Below are 13,684 nucleotides of genomic sequence, written 5' to 3'. Positions count from 1 at the left end.
CAAGTCACGTCTTAACCTTCTTCTCTCTAACGAAAACAGTCTCAAGACCCTCAGCCTTTCCTCATAAGACCTTCCCTCCATACCAGGCAACATCCTGGTAAATCTCCTCTGCACCCTTTCCAATGCTTCCACATCCTTCCTATAATGCGGTGACCAGAACTGTACGCAATACTCCAAGTGCGGCCGCACCAGAGTTTTGTACAGCTGCAACATGACCTCATGGCTCCGAAACTCAATCCCTCTACCAATAAACCTAACATATTGTACGCCTTCTTAACAACGCTATCAACCTGGGTGGCAACTTTCAGTGATCTATGCACATGGACACCGAGATCTTTCTGCTCATCCACACTACCAAGAATCTTACCATTAGCCCAGTACTCTGTATTCCTGTTACTCCTTCCAAAGTGAATCACCTCACACTTTTCCGCATTAAACTCCATTTGCCTCCTCTCAGCCCAGCTCTGCAGCTTATCTATGTCCCTCTGTAACCTGCAACATCCTTCCGCACTATCCACAACTCCACTGACTTTGGTGTCATCCGCAAATTTACTAACCCATCCTTCTACGCCCTCATCCAGGTCATTTATAAAAATGACAAACAGCAGTGGCCCCAAAACAGATCCTTGAGGTACACCACTAGTAACTGAACTCCAGGATGAACATTTCCCATCAACCACCACCCTCTGTCATTTGCGGAGTTTGTGTCAATTCTTAAATCTGTCAGTTTTTGCTTGTCTTCTGAGGTGCTGTTCATGACAGACAGTATTTAAAAATTGGAGAGAGGATGAAGTCAAGAGTACAGGACTTAGGAGATAGTGAGAACTGCCGATGCTGGAGTCAGAGATAACACAGTGTGGAGCTGGAGGAACACAGCAGGCCAGGCAGCATCAGAGGAGCAGGAAAGTTGATGTTTCGAGAACAAAAACAAAGTTGCTGGAAAAGCTCAGCAGGTCTGGCAGCATCTGTGGAGGAGAAAGCAGAGTTAACGTTTCGGGTCCGGTGACCCTTCCTCAGAATGGATGTTTTGGGTCTGAAGAAGGGTCCCGACCCGAAACGTCAGCTTTCCTGTTCCTCTGACGCTGCCTGACCTGCTGTGTTCCTCCAGCTCCACGCTGTGTTAGGATTTAGGAGATTTTCTGTTTTCTGCCTGCACAAGGCACATGTGACATGAATGAACCAAAGAAGGAGAAAATCTCAGAGGTATTATGGTGCAGAGGAGGCCATTCAGGCACATTGTGCCTGCACCGGCTCGTTAAACAAACATCATTACCTCGTGCCAATCTCCTGCTTTTAGCCCAGACCCTCGCACATTATTTTTATCCAAATAATTATCCAACGCTCTCTTGAATGCTTTGTTGAATGTGCCCCCAGCAAGTAACTTCCCAAATACTGCAAGAAATAACTAGGAAGCCAAAATAGTTCCAAACAAATGAAGGGCTTTCTGTTTTCATCAATAATGCAGATAAATCTTGTTTAGTGACAATAAATACGATGGGGAGATATGCAAATTTTAATTGCTTCAAACCCCTGCAACTATGTGCTGTGCACTTGCCGTAAGGTGGCAGCAGTGTGCTATTCCTGTTGCAGTCTCCTCCAGGATCCGATCTCCCTGCAGCGGAGCCTCAGATTAAGGGAGCAACTGCAAACTCTTACATTAAAGTTTTATTTTCATGGCTGGGTTGCAAGTAAAGCGGAGGTTCTGATTGCATGAGTAGTGTTGCAAAGACCCGACTGTCTACACATTCTCCCCAAAGTACAGAGTCCATGGGTTATGTCTGAGAGTTTGCAAACTTGAACATATCGACCAGTTTAAGAGAATACTTAGAATCTTTTGGTGCTTGTTTCTTTTTTAACAGTCAAATAGTTTTTCAGGTTCGAAAAGGGAAGTCCGACTGTATTCAATTTCAGGCAGTGTTCCATTCTGGTATCAGCTCATAAGTCAGTCAGTGAGCTTTACACGGTCTGGAGGGAGAGATCCCACCCAGAGTGAGACACAGTGACCATATAGTTTGACGAATTTAGATGCAATGTGGGAATTTGGTGCAGAGGGAAAGAGGTGATTTTTGCTTGTTTCTTTTTGGTTTATAGTTTGTAAGGTTTTATTTTAAGCGAATAAATTGAACCCAGGATCAGGGGCCCAGATTGAAGGTAAATAAGTGAAATAGTTACAGGCTACAAACAAAAAGACCAGTACAAAATATTTAAGAATCAATTAAGAACTAACTATTTGAAGCAGAGATGTCTGGGCAGGCAATGTGTTGTAAATACATGATATGGGAGTTGCTGGGCCCCAATGTAGCTCATGGAGTCACATCCGTAGCAAGTATCAGAGTTGATGAGCTGGAGTCTGAGCTCTGCGACATATCGGGGAGGTGGAGCATTACCTGGACACTGTGTTTCAAGAACAAAAACAGAAATTGTTGGAAAAGCTCAGCAGGTCTGGCAGCATCTGTGAAGAAAAAAAATCAGAGTTAACGTTTCGGGTACCGTGACCCTTCCTCAGAACTGTAGATTATAATTTGGGGAATTTGGATGCAATGTGGGAATTTGGTGCAGAGGGAAAGAGGTGATTTATGCTTGTATTTTTTTTGGTTTATAGTTTGTAAGGTTTTGTTTTAAGCGGATAAATTGAACCCAGGATCAGGAGACCATCAGAGTGACATCACAGGTAAACTAAAAGTGTATTGGTTGGTGTTCACAACTAAACTTACCTAAACTTACCTCGAGTTGGGTCAGTGGTCAGGGACAGGAGGGTGTGACTATCAGTGAGGCAGGTGGAGGGACCCAGAAGGTGGTGCTGAAGGAGCCTCAGTCCTTGAGCGTGTCTAACAGGTTTGAGCTGCTTGTTCTCTGTGTAGATGAGAGTGGGGGGGAGGGGGGTGCTGTAGGGAGGATGAGCAAATTGACTATAGCACCATGGTACAGGGAACCATTCAAAACAGGGGAGAAAAGAGAAATGTAGTAATAATCGGGAATAGCATAGTCGGGGGAATAGATACTGTTCAGTGTGACCAGGATCGAGAATCCCAAAGGCTCTGTTGCCTTCCTGGTGCCCGGGTTCAGGAAATCCCATCTTGTCTGCAGAGGAACTTGGAGCAGAAGGGGAAAGACCTAGTTGTTATGGTCCACTTAGGTACCAGCAATATCGATAGAAAGAGGAGAGAGGTACTGCTGAGGGAATATGAGCAGCTAGGGGCTAAATTAGAAAGCAGAACCAAAAGGGTATTGCTGGATTACTACCTGAGCCACAAGCTCAGCACAGCATCAAATCGCATGGCTCAAAGATTGGTGTGGGAGAAACTGGTTCAAATTTGTGAGACGTTTGCACCAGTACTGGGGAAGGAGGGAGCTGTTCCAATGGGATGGGCTCCACCTGAGTCATGCTGGGACCAGAGTCCTGGTGAATCGCACAATAAGGACTGTGGATAGGGCTTTAAACTTGTGTGTGTGTGTCCGCGTGTGTGTGTGTCTGTGTGTGTGCGTGTGCGCGCATGTATGTGTGTGTGTGTGAGAATGTGTGTGTGTGACAATGTGTGTGCACATGTGTGTGTGTCTGCGTGTGTGTGAGAATGTGTGTGTGTGAGTGTGTGTCTGTGTGTGTGTCTGTGTGTGTGTGTGTGTGTGTGTATGAGAGTGTGTCTGTCTATGTGTGTGTGTGTCTGTGTGTGTGTGTGTGTGAGAGTGTGTCTGTCTATGTCTGTGTGTGTGTGTCTGTGTGTGTCTGTGTGTGTGAGAGAGAGAAAGTGAGTGGGGTGTATGGTTCTTTTGCATGAAAAATTATGAAAAAAATTAAAAGCTTAAAAGTTAAAGGGGTGGCTCAGCAGAGGTTATTAAAATTTCCACAACAAGTAACCAGGCAGAGAGGATGCAAGCGTCAGGAATCTAACTTCAGACACAGCAGATAAGGGGACAGTAATGAGACAGGGGGCAGTCAATGCAGGACTGAGGGTGTCAAACTTAAACAGACACAGTTTACAAAACAAGGTAAATGAGCTTGTAACGCAGATAGAAATTAGTAGGTACAATGTTGTGGCTATCACAGAAACATGGCTGCAAGGGGATCAGGGCTGAGCACTATATATCCAAGGATCACATCCTATGAACAGGACATCAGGTGGTCAGGGGCGTGGGTTTACCTTGTTAGTAAGAAATGAAACTAAACAAGTGATATAGTCGGAAGATGTAGAACCTGTGTTTACACTGCTTGCACGATCCCTTAAAGCAGGCTCTTAGTGAATTAAAGCTTCAGACTGCCTCTCTTGGAATGACAATAGTCCTCTATCAGTTTTACTTTCCAATATAAAGCCTGGGACATTCATTGTGGAGATATGGGAACAGTCTGATCCCACCGTCTGCAGACACATCCATATCACCGGGAACCAGCTCTCCTATAACCGGAGCTCTTTGAGCCTTTCAGTGTCTTCTCTACTCCCAAATTTTCTCATTGTCCCGTAGCCGAGATGAGGTTTGAATTCCTGATGTGCAGGAACGGGAGTTCTTTCAATGTTTCAGATCAGTTCATGTCCCGACAGCATCAGAGTCAATGTCCCGGCCTCTTAAAGAAGGGCCAGGTTTCTTGACTGTTTGTGCTCAGTCGGAAAGTTCACCCTTCGTTCTCCTGTGATTTCGGTTCCCAAACATTTCTAAAAATTCCCAAAGCTGGAGACAGGGTTTTATGTTTTGCTTCCTTAACATTTTTCCACCCGCCAACTGACAATATTTCCTCAAAATGTTTTCACAATCCTCCGCCATGCACCGTGTCCAGGGATGAGGAAATCCTGTTTTGTGCAGATTCCCGAGGCTGGGAATGTTCTCTTTGGAGACAGGAAGTTGAACTGGGAGATCTCCTGGGGCTGTTTTTAATAGTAGGGAAGGGAGTAGTGGGGCTGGGTGGGTTGATGGTCGGGAGAAACTGTAACCACTGACCAGGGTCAGTTACCAGAGGACTGGGATTGAAGGTATTTAATGCAAAACAGCTGAATAAACACAGAGAATACTGCAGAAGCTCTGCAGGTTTAAAGAAACAGAGCTAAGATGCTTGTTCAGAACTCATGTTTCCTGAATGCCAACAATTGACCAGATCTGAGCAAACATGGGACTGGGAGAGGAGTTTTCACTAATTGGAGTGATAGCTCATCCATAGGAAGTCATTTTAAATCTGCACGTTAAGGAAGCATAGTCAGCAGGATTTGAAGCTGCCTTGGAAACCCCAATGGATTTCCTAGTCCATCACCTTAACAACTTGGCCACTACCACAGGGGCCAGCCTGGAGCTTAATGTTTCTCATGGAATGGTTCCAACAGGAAAGGCATGCCTTCGGCTTGTCTTGGCCGTGCCACAACCGTAATGCTTCCTGTCACCCTGTATTTGATCAGAACAGAGGAGACTACTGGGAGATTGAATTGAACTACATACATTGATGTAAAATAAAGTGGATGGGAAGGATCCATTTCCATGAGCAGAGAAATTAATGATCAGAGCAGTGAACCGAGGAAGAAAGATGTCCTTGTATTTTGAAACTGCCTTTCACAACACTTGAATCACAGCCAAAGAAGTACTTTTGAAGCAGGTTCGTCAGGGCAGCCTGTTTAACCAGAGATCATAAGTGAAAATGTTTCAAATACTCACAATTGCTCCTGGAAATGCTGGTGAGTTCATCTCTCACTTTAGGGGTTTGCTGTGCTCTGATTTACCCCCAGGTGCGTAATCTCAGGGGAAAGGCTTGCCCATTTAAGACAGAGATGAGGAGGATGTTCTCCCATTCAGAGGGAAGCAAATCTGTGGAATTCTTCTGAAAGAGTGCTATCAAGGCTGAGCGTATTCAAGGCTGAGATAGACAGAGATTTAGTCATTAGGTATTCAAGGGCCAAGGTGATAAGGCAGAAAAGCAGAGTTAGAGAAGACCAAATCAGCCATGATCACATTTAAAGATGTAATTGACCTGATGGGCCAAATGATCTCCATCCGTTCCAATGTCTTATCTGTCATTTGAAAAATGCTACAGACAATTGTAAAGGAAGAAACAGAGGACCTTTAGAAAAGGTTATCACAGTCAAACTGAGTCAACATCGTTTGTTGAAAAGCAAATCACACTTGACAATTTTGCTGGAGCTCTTTGGTAACTTTGCAAGCATTTGGTAATATTGCAAAATTCCAAGATAAAGGGAGTCGGTAGATGAAGTGTGTTTGAATTTTTAGCACTCAATAAGGGGCCAAAGAAAAGGTCATTGCACAAGATAGGAGTTTACGGTGTTGGGTATAAATGAGCATGGATTACCCATTGTTTATTTAACAGAAGACTCAGAATCAGGATTAATGGGTGTTGTTCGATTTGGGAAGATGTAATTTTTGGAATGCCAGAATGGAGAGTCAAAGGTCTTCAATTATTTATCTCTATATTAATGACTTGGAGGAAGTGGCAGAGCGTAATGTGTCCAATTTTGCATACGATACAAAATACGTAGGAGGGCATTTTATGATGAGGACGTGGGAATCTGCAAAGGGATACAGATTGGTTGAGTGAGTGGGCAAAAAACTTGGCAGATGCAGTCGGGAGTGTGAAGTCATGCGCTTTTGTAGGAAGAGTCAAAAGGCAGACGACCATTAAAATCGAGAGAAACTTCAAGAAAGTACGGTGCAGAGTAATCTGGGTGTTCTTGTGCATGAAACAAACAAAGGTTAATGACATATTTATTTTTCAAGCAAAAAAAAGGCCTCCTTTCCTAATGCTCAAAATGACGGAGATGGTTTCCGAGGAAAAGACTGAAACTAAGTAGCCTGTCAATCAATCGAAGAGCAGGATAAGTGTAGTGTTGTTCTATGGGACATATTTGATATATTGTTTATAGTTCTGTAGACGTAAGTTGTAATCTGTGGGTAGCTTCACTCTGAGGCGCAATCGGTCAGTGCATTCAGTTATTAAGTGAGAGGTTGATGGTTCGATCTCCTGAGAAAGGAGCAATTGTTGCTCAGATTTCACCGGTTCTCTTTGTTACACTGTTCTGGGTTTTTAATTTTTTTTTCCTTTATTCATTCACGGGATGAGGATGTCACTCATTCATTGCCCATCCCTAATTGCCCAGAGGGTGGTTAAGAGTTAACCACATTGCTGTGGGTCTGGAGTCACATGTAGGCCAGACCAGGTAAGGATGGCAGTTTCCTTCCCTAAAGGGCATTAGTGAACCAGACGGGTTTTTCCTGACGTACAACAATGGATTCACGATCATCGTTAGACTTTTAATTCCAGATATTTATTGAATTCAAATTCCACCATCTGCCTTGGTGGATTCAAACCCGGGTCCCCAGAACGTTGTCTGGGTCTCTGGATTAACAGTCCAGCAATAATACCACTAGGCCATCGCCTCCCCATACGATATGGTCAGCAAATTGTTCCCCAAATGGAAATCTTATCCGGCGAATAACCGCAAAGGTATTTCGATGCTGTTTTAATGGCTTACATAAAGGGCTGCGGGTGTTGGGAATCTGAAACAAAAACAGAAACTACTGGAGAAACTCAGCAGGTTTGTCAGTACCTGTGGGAGAAAACAGAGTTCTGAAGAAGTTCTGAAACATTGACCCTGGTTCTCTGATGCTGCCAGATCTGCTGAGCTTTCCCTGAAATTTGTATTTTTGTTTTTAAATGAATATTTATTCCATCTATTGGGATGAAACAACCAGACCCACCATGTACCGAATTTAACCCTTTCAAAATCTGAGAAGGTGTTGGATTCAAGCAAACCTAATAATGATTCACTCTTTCTCAGCTCCACAGGGAGAGAGACCTGGAAAGGAAAACAGGGGCTGTACTTCTTTTACAGGGTTAATGGCAGGATTCTTGGCAGTGTGGAGAAACAGAGGGAACTTGGGATCCATGTCCATAGATCCCTCAAAGTTGCCACCCAAGTTGATGGGGTTGTTAAGAAGGTGTATGGTGTGTTGGCTTTCATTGGCAGGGGGATTGAGTTTAAAAGCCGCGGGGTTATACTGCAGCTCTGTAAAACTCTGGTTAGACCACATTTGGAATTTTGTGTTTAGCTCTGGTCACTTCATTATAGGAAGGATGTGGAAGCTTTAGAGAGGGTGCAGAGGAGACTTACCAGGATGCTGCCTGGACTGGAGGGCAGGTCTTATGAGGAAAGGTTGAGGGAGCTAGGGCTTTTTTCATTGGAGTGAAGAAGGATGAGAGGTGATTTGATAGAGATGTACAAGATGATGAGAGGCATAGATAGAGTGGATAGTCAGAGACTTTTTCCCAGGGCGGAAATGACTATTACGAGGGGGCATATTTTTAAGGTGATTGGAGGTAGGTATTGGGGAGATGTCTGAGGTAGATTCTTTACACAGAGAATGGTGGGTGTGTAGTATGCACTGCCGGCAGTGATAGTGGAGTGAGATACATTAGGGACATTTAAGCGACTCTTAGATAGGCACATGGAGGATAGTAAAATGTAGGATATGCAGGGTAGTTTGTCCTTAGAGTAGGATAATAGGTCGGCCATGGGCCGAAGGGCCTGTACTGTGCTGTACTGTTCTATGTTTTGTGTTCTGTGTGAGTAGAGTTGAGGAACTGCAAAGGAGAAAAGACCTTGATGGGAGTTGTGCACAGACCACCCAACAGTAGCCAGGATGTGGGGAAGAAAATAAATCAGGAGATGGAAACGCCATGTAGGAAAGACACTATTACAATAATCATGGGGGACTTCAATATGCAGGTGAATTCGGAAAATCAGGTTGGTAGCAGATCTCAAGAAAAGGAATTTGTGGAATGTCTACTGTTTTTGGAGTAGCTTATAGTAGAGCCCACCAGGGAACAGGCAAATCTAGATTTGGTGATGTGTAATGAGGCAGAGTTGATTAGGGAGCTTAAGGTGAAGGAACTCCTAGGGTCAGTGACTATAGTATGATAGAATTGACCCTGCAGTTTGAGAAGGAAGCTTGAATCAGATGTAACAGTATTTCAATTGAGTAAAGGTAACTACAAAGACATGAGGGAGGAACTAGCCAGAGTTGATTGGAAGGGAAGCCTAGAAGGGAAGACAGTGGAGCAGCAATGGCAGGAGTTTCTGGCAGTAATTTGGGAGGCACAGCAGAAATTCATCCCAAGGAAGAAGAAACACGCTAAGGGGAGGACGAGGCAACTGTGGCTGACTAGGGAAGTCAGGGACCAAATAAAAGCAGAAGAGAAAGTATTTATTTGATGAAGATTAATGGGAAGCCTTTCAAAACCAGCAGAGCATAACTAAAAAAGCAATAAGGGGGGAAAAGATGAAATATGAGAGTAAGCCAACTCATTATATCAAAGAAGATTGCAATAGTAATAAAGAACAAAGAAGTGGCTGAGGAACTGAATAGGTACTCTGCATCAAACATCACACTGCAAGACATTAACAGCATACCAAAACTTTATGAGGGTCGGGGGTGGTGGTGGTGGTGGGGGCGGGGGGTGCAGTGCAGTGGTGAGTGTAGTGACCATCACTAAGGAGAAGGTGTTGGGGAAGCTGAAAAGTTTGAAGGTGGATAAATCACCTGGACTGGATGGAAATAGCTGAGGAGATTGTAAAGGCATAGGTGGTGATTTTTCATTAATCACCAGGGTCAAGGAGGGTCTCAGAGGACTGCAAAATGTGGAAAATGACTAATGTAACGCCCCTATTTAAGAAGGGAGGGAGGAAGAATACAGGAAACTATAGGCTGGTTAGCCTGACCTCGGTCATTGGTAAGATTTTAGAGTCCATTATTAAGGATGAGATTGTGGAGTAGATGTAATTGGTTGGTGAAATAAGGCGGAGTCAGAACTGCTCCATCAAGGGGAGGACATGCCTGACAAATCTTTTCGAATTCTTTGAGGAGGTAACAAGACAAAGGAGAGCCAGTGGGTGTGATCTATTTGGATTTCCAGAAGGCCTTTGACAAGGTGCCACACAGGAAGTTGCTAAATAGGATAAGAGCCCACGGTGTTAGAGGCATGGATAGAGGATTGGCTATCTGGCAGAGGGCAGCGAGTGGGCATAAAGCGGTCTTTTTCAGGATAGCAGCCAGTGACTATTGGAGTTCCATAGCCGTCTGTATTGGGACCACAACTATCCACATTATACATAAAGGATCTGGGCGAAGGAACTGAGGGCATTGTTGCAGATGACACACAGCTAGGTGGAGGGAGAGGTAGTGTTGAGGAAGCAGGGAGGCTGCAGAAGGACTGGGACAGACTGGGAGATTGGGCAAATAATGGCAGGTGGAATATAATGTAGGAGAGTGTGAGGTTATGCACTTTAGTAGGAAGAAGAGACATAGACTATTTTTTAAATGGGGAAATCTGAAGCACAAAGGGACTTGAGAGTCCTGGCTCAGGATTATCTTCAGGTTAAAATGTATGTTCAGTTGGCTGTTATGAAGACAAATTTGAAGAGGGCTAGAATACAAGAGCAGGGATGTACTGCTGAGGCTGTATAAGGCTTTAGTCAGACTGCATTTGGAACATTGTGCAGTTTTGGGCCCCATATCTAAGGAACGATGTGCTGGCCTTGGAGGGAGTCCAGAGGAGGTTTACAAGAATGATCCCAGGGATGAAGGGCTTTTCGTATGAGGAGTGGGTGAGGATTCTGGGTCTGTACTCGATGGAGTTTAAGAGGATGAGGGGGATCTGATGGAAACTTACAGATTACTGAGAGGCCTGGATAGAGTGGATATGGAGAAGATATTTCCACTAGTAGAAGAGACTAGGATTTGGGGCACAGCCCTTTAGAACTGAGATGAGGAGGAATTTCTTCAGCCACAGAGGATGGTGAATCTGTGGAACTCGTTGCTGCGGAGGGCTATGGAGACCAAGTCATTGAGTGTATTTAAAACAAAGGTAGATAGGCTCTTGATTAGTAAGGGGATCAAGGGTTACAGGGAGAAGGAAGGAGAATGGGATTGAGAAATATATCAGCCATGATCGAATGGTGGAACAGACAGGATGGACCGAATGGCCTAATTCTGCTCCTTTATCTTATGGTCTTGTGGTACACAAATTGGAACACAGTGCAGGACAAGATAAAGTAGCTGTTTGTAAGTATGTCTGTGTCGGCTCTTTAAAACTGCAACCATGCTTGGATCGCGTTTGTGTGTGCGAGTGTTTGTAAATCAGACATTTGTAAATCGGGGTCCCTTTATCTGTGAGTAATGACTAGAAAAGGCAAGTATGAAAGAATAATTCAGCTGACAGCTGTTGTATGGATTTGGAATTTTAATCATGTTCTTTAGGGGCAGCTGGCTGGATGGCTGGGTTGTGATATAGTGATGCCAATGCCATGGGTATAATTCCTGCACCAGCTGAGGTTACCATGAAGGATTCTCCTTCGCAATCTTGCCTGAAGTTGACCCTCAGGTTAAACCACCACCAGTGGTCTCTGTCTTATGAGAGAGCAGCTCTATGATCTGACAGGAGAATGGCAGCTTTACCTTTACCATCGTCGACTCATGCTGCAGGTCCAAATGTGCGGAGTCAGAGTACAAACAGCGGAGGCTTCTCAATTCACTCATGGGGCAGGGGCGTCGCTGGCTGGGCCCAGCATTTTATTGTCCGTCCCTAGTTGCCCTTGAGAAGGTGGTGGTGAGCTGCCTTCTTGAACCGTTGCAGTCCATGGGAGGTGGTGGCCAGGGGCGGTGATGACCTAGTGATGTTATCGCTGGACTGTTAATCCAGAGACCCAGATAATGTTCTGGGGACCCGTGTTCGAATCCCACCACAGCAGATGGTGGAATTTGAATTCAATAAATGTCTGGAATTAAGAATCTAATGATGACCGTCAATCCATTGTCGATTGTCAGGAAAAACCCAAATGGTTCACTAATGTCCTTTAGGGAAGGAAACTGCCATCCTTACCTGGTCTGGCCTACATGTGACTCCAGACCCACAGCAATGTGGTTGACTCTGAACTGCCCTCTGGGCAATGAGGGATGGGCAATAAATGCTGCCTAGCCAGCAACACCCTTATCCTGTGAATGAATACAGAAAAAAAGTGCCACCTGGTTTCATTTGTGTTTTGATCCTTCTTGGTGATTGATACATTTCAGAGGTCTGTTCAGAGTCAACCACATTGCTCTGGGCCTGGAGTCACATGTAAACCAGCGCAGGTAGATACAGTACATTTCTTTCCCTAAAGAGCATTAGTAAACCAGATGGAATTTTTCCAAAAATCAGCAATGACGTTGTTAGACTCTTAATTCCATTCATTTATTGAATACAAATTCCACCCTCTGCCCCAGTGAGATTTGAACTTAGGATCCCCAGAGCTTTTCCACGGTTTCTGGATTGATAGTCTGGTGATCATAACATGAGACTTTTGCTTGTTCTAAAGTGAGAGGGACTGATCACAGTACAGAAGGCAGAGAATATTAGCTAAAGGTATTTTTTGAGACTGGCAATAGGTAGGAAATGCTATTATATGGGGATTGGAGCTAGAACTTGCCCTGCCTTATTTCCCAAGAGAAGGTCAAGTTTTGCTCCTTCTCTAGTAGCAACATTTACATATTATCTTTTCCTGTTATGTCATTTCTCGGTTTGAGGTTTCCCTGACACCCTCCAGGTGCAACATTCCATGGGTTCCAAACAGAACCTTGCCACAGAGCACAGAACTTATAACTACACTCTATTTTTCATTTGCCCATAGCAGTCCTCTTTTAAAAACTTATTTTGGACTAAAGAGTTTAAAAAAAAAAGTCAACTGTGCTTTGGGGTCTGCCATCTTGACAATTGATAGGGTAGATGTAAATAGAGTGGGTATGAGTAGGGTAGAGGCAGAATTGGTGCTTTCAAGTGGAGGCAACATTAAGGGTAGAATTGAATGGCTTCTCACTGGCAAATTAGCAGGAGGTGGGGGATGTCTGTAAAATACCCCCGGTTACTTTGCCTTTCTGCTGAAGTTCTACCCCTTCCCTCAAGCCCAATTGTCCTCAATTTTACAAGATACCAGGGGTGGGGTTGGTTAGGGGGGGAGGTGTCAGGAGAACCAGGGGTGTTCCAGCCTGTATTCCAAGTTGAACTTAAGTGGCCAGCTCGTGACCATAAAGAGCGATAGTCCCTGGCCAGCCCCAAACCCAACACTGTCCTCCCCACCCCGACTGGGTCCCAAGGTGGGGTTCCCTCCCCTGTGGAGGGGTACAATCCAGTCAATTTAAATTAGTAACTGGCGTCTATCATTGGCCGGGATATGTTCCCCATTTACTCTTTGCCACGCAGGAAGGGAACTGCGCCTCCCAATAAATTCTCCCCATGAAGAGGAGGCAGAATATGTAAAATACTCAGTAATAAATTCGAAAAGGAAGTCTTAAAATCATTTTTTGACAGGAATGCTCAGATAGTGAAATGCATCACAACTTAGAGTGTATCGCATGGCTATATTCACGGGGAAGCGAGATGAACATAGGAGCAAGTAATGAAGAGAGCGCGACATTGACAGGGTTGGATGAAGAGAGGTGGAGCAGGCTTTGAGTAGTGGAACTAGCTGCAAAACTGCTGAAAGGGCTGTTTCTCTCTGTCTTGCAGAAGTTGTTTAATATAATTCAACATAATGCCACAGGATCTTTACATCCAACAGTAAGGCCACTTTTGGGATACTGTGTGTAACTCTTGTCTCCCTGCTGTAGGAAGGATGTTGTGAAACTTGAAAGGGTTCAGAAAAGATTTACAAGGATGTTGCTG

The sequence above is a fragment of the Rhincodon typus genome, chromosome 13 (assembly GCF_021869965.1).
Source record: "Rhincodon typus isolate 14 chromosome 13, sRhiTyp1.1, whole genome shotgun sequence".
In the NCBI taxonomy this organism is placed as follows: Eukaryota; Metazoa; Chordata; class Chondrichthyes; order Orectolobiformes; family Rhincodontidae; genus Rhincodon; species Rhincodon typus.
Note: the sequence above shows the minus strand (reverse complement) of the source record.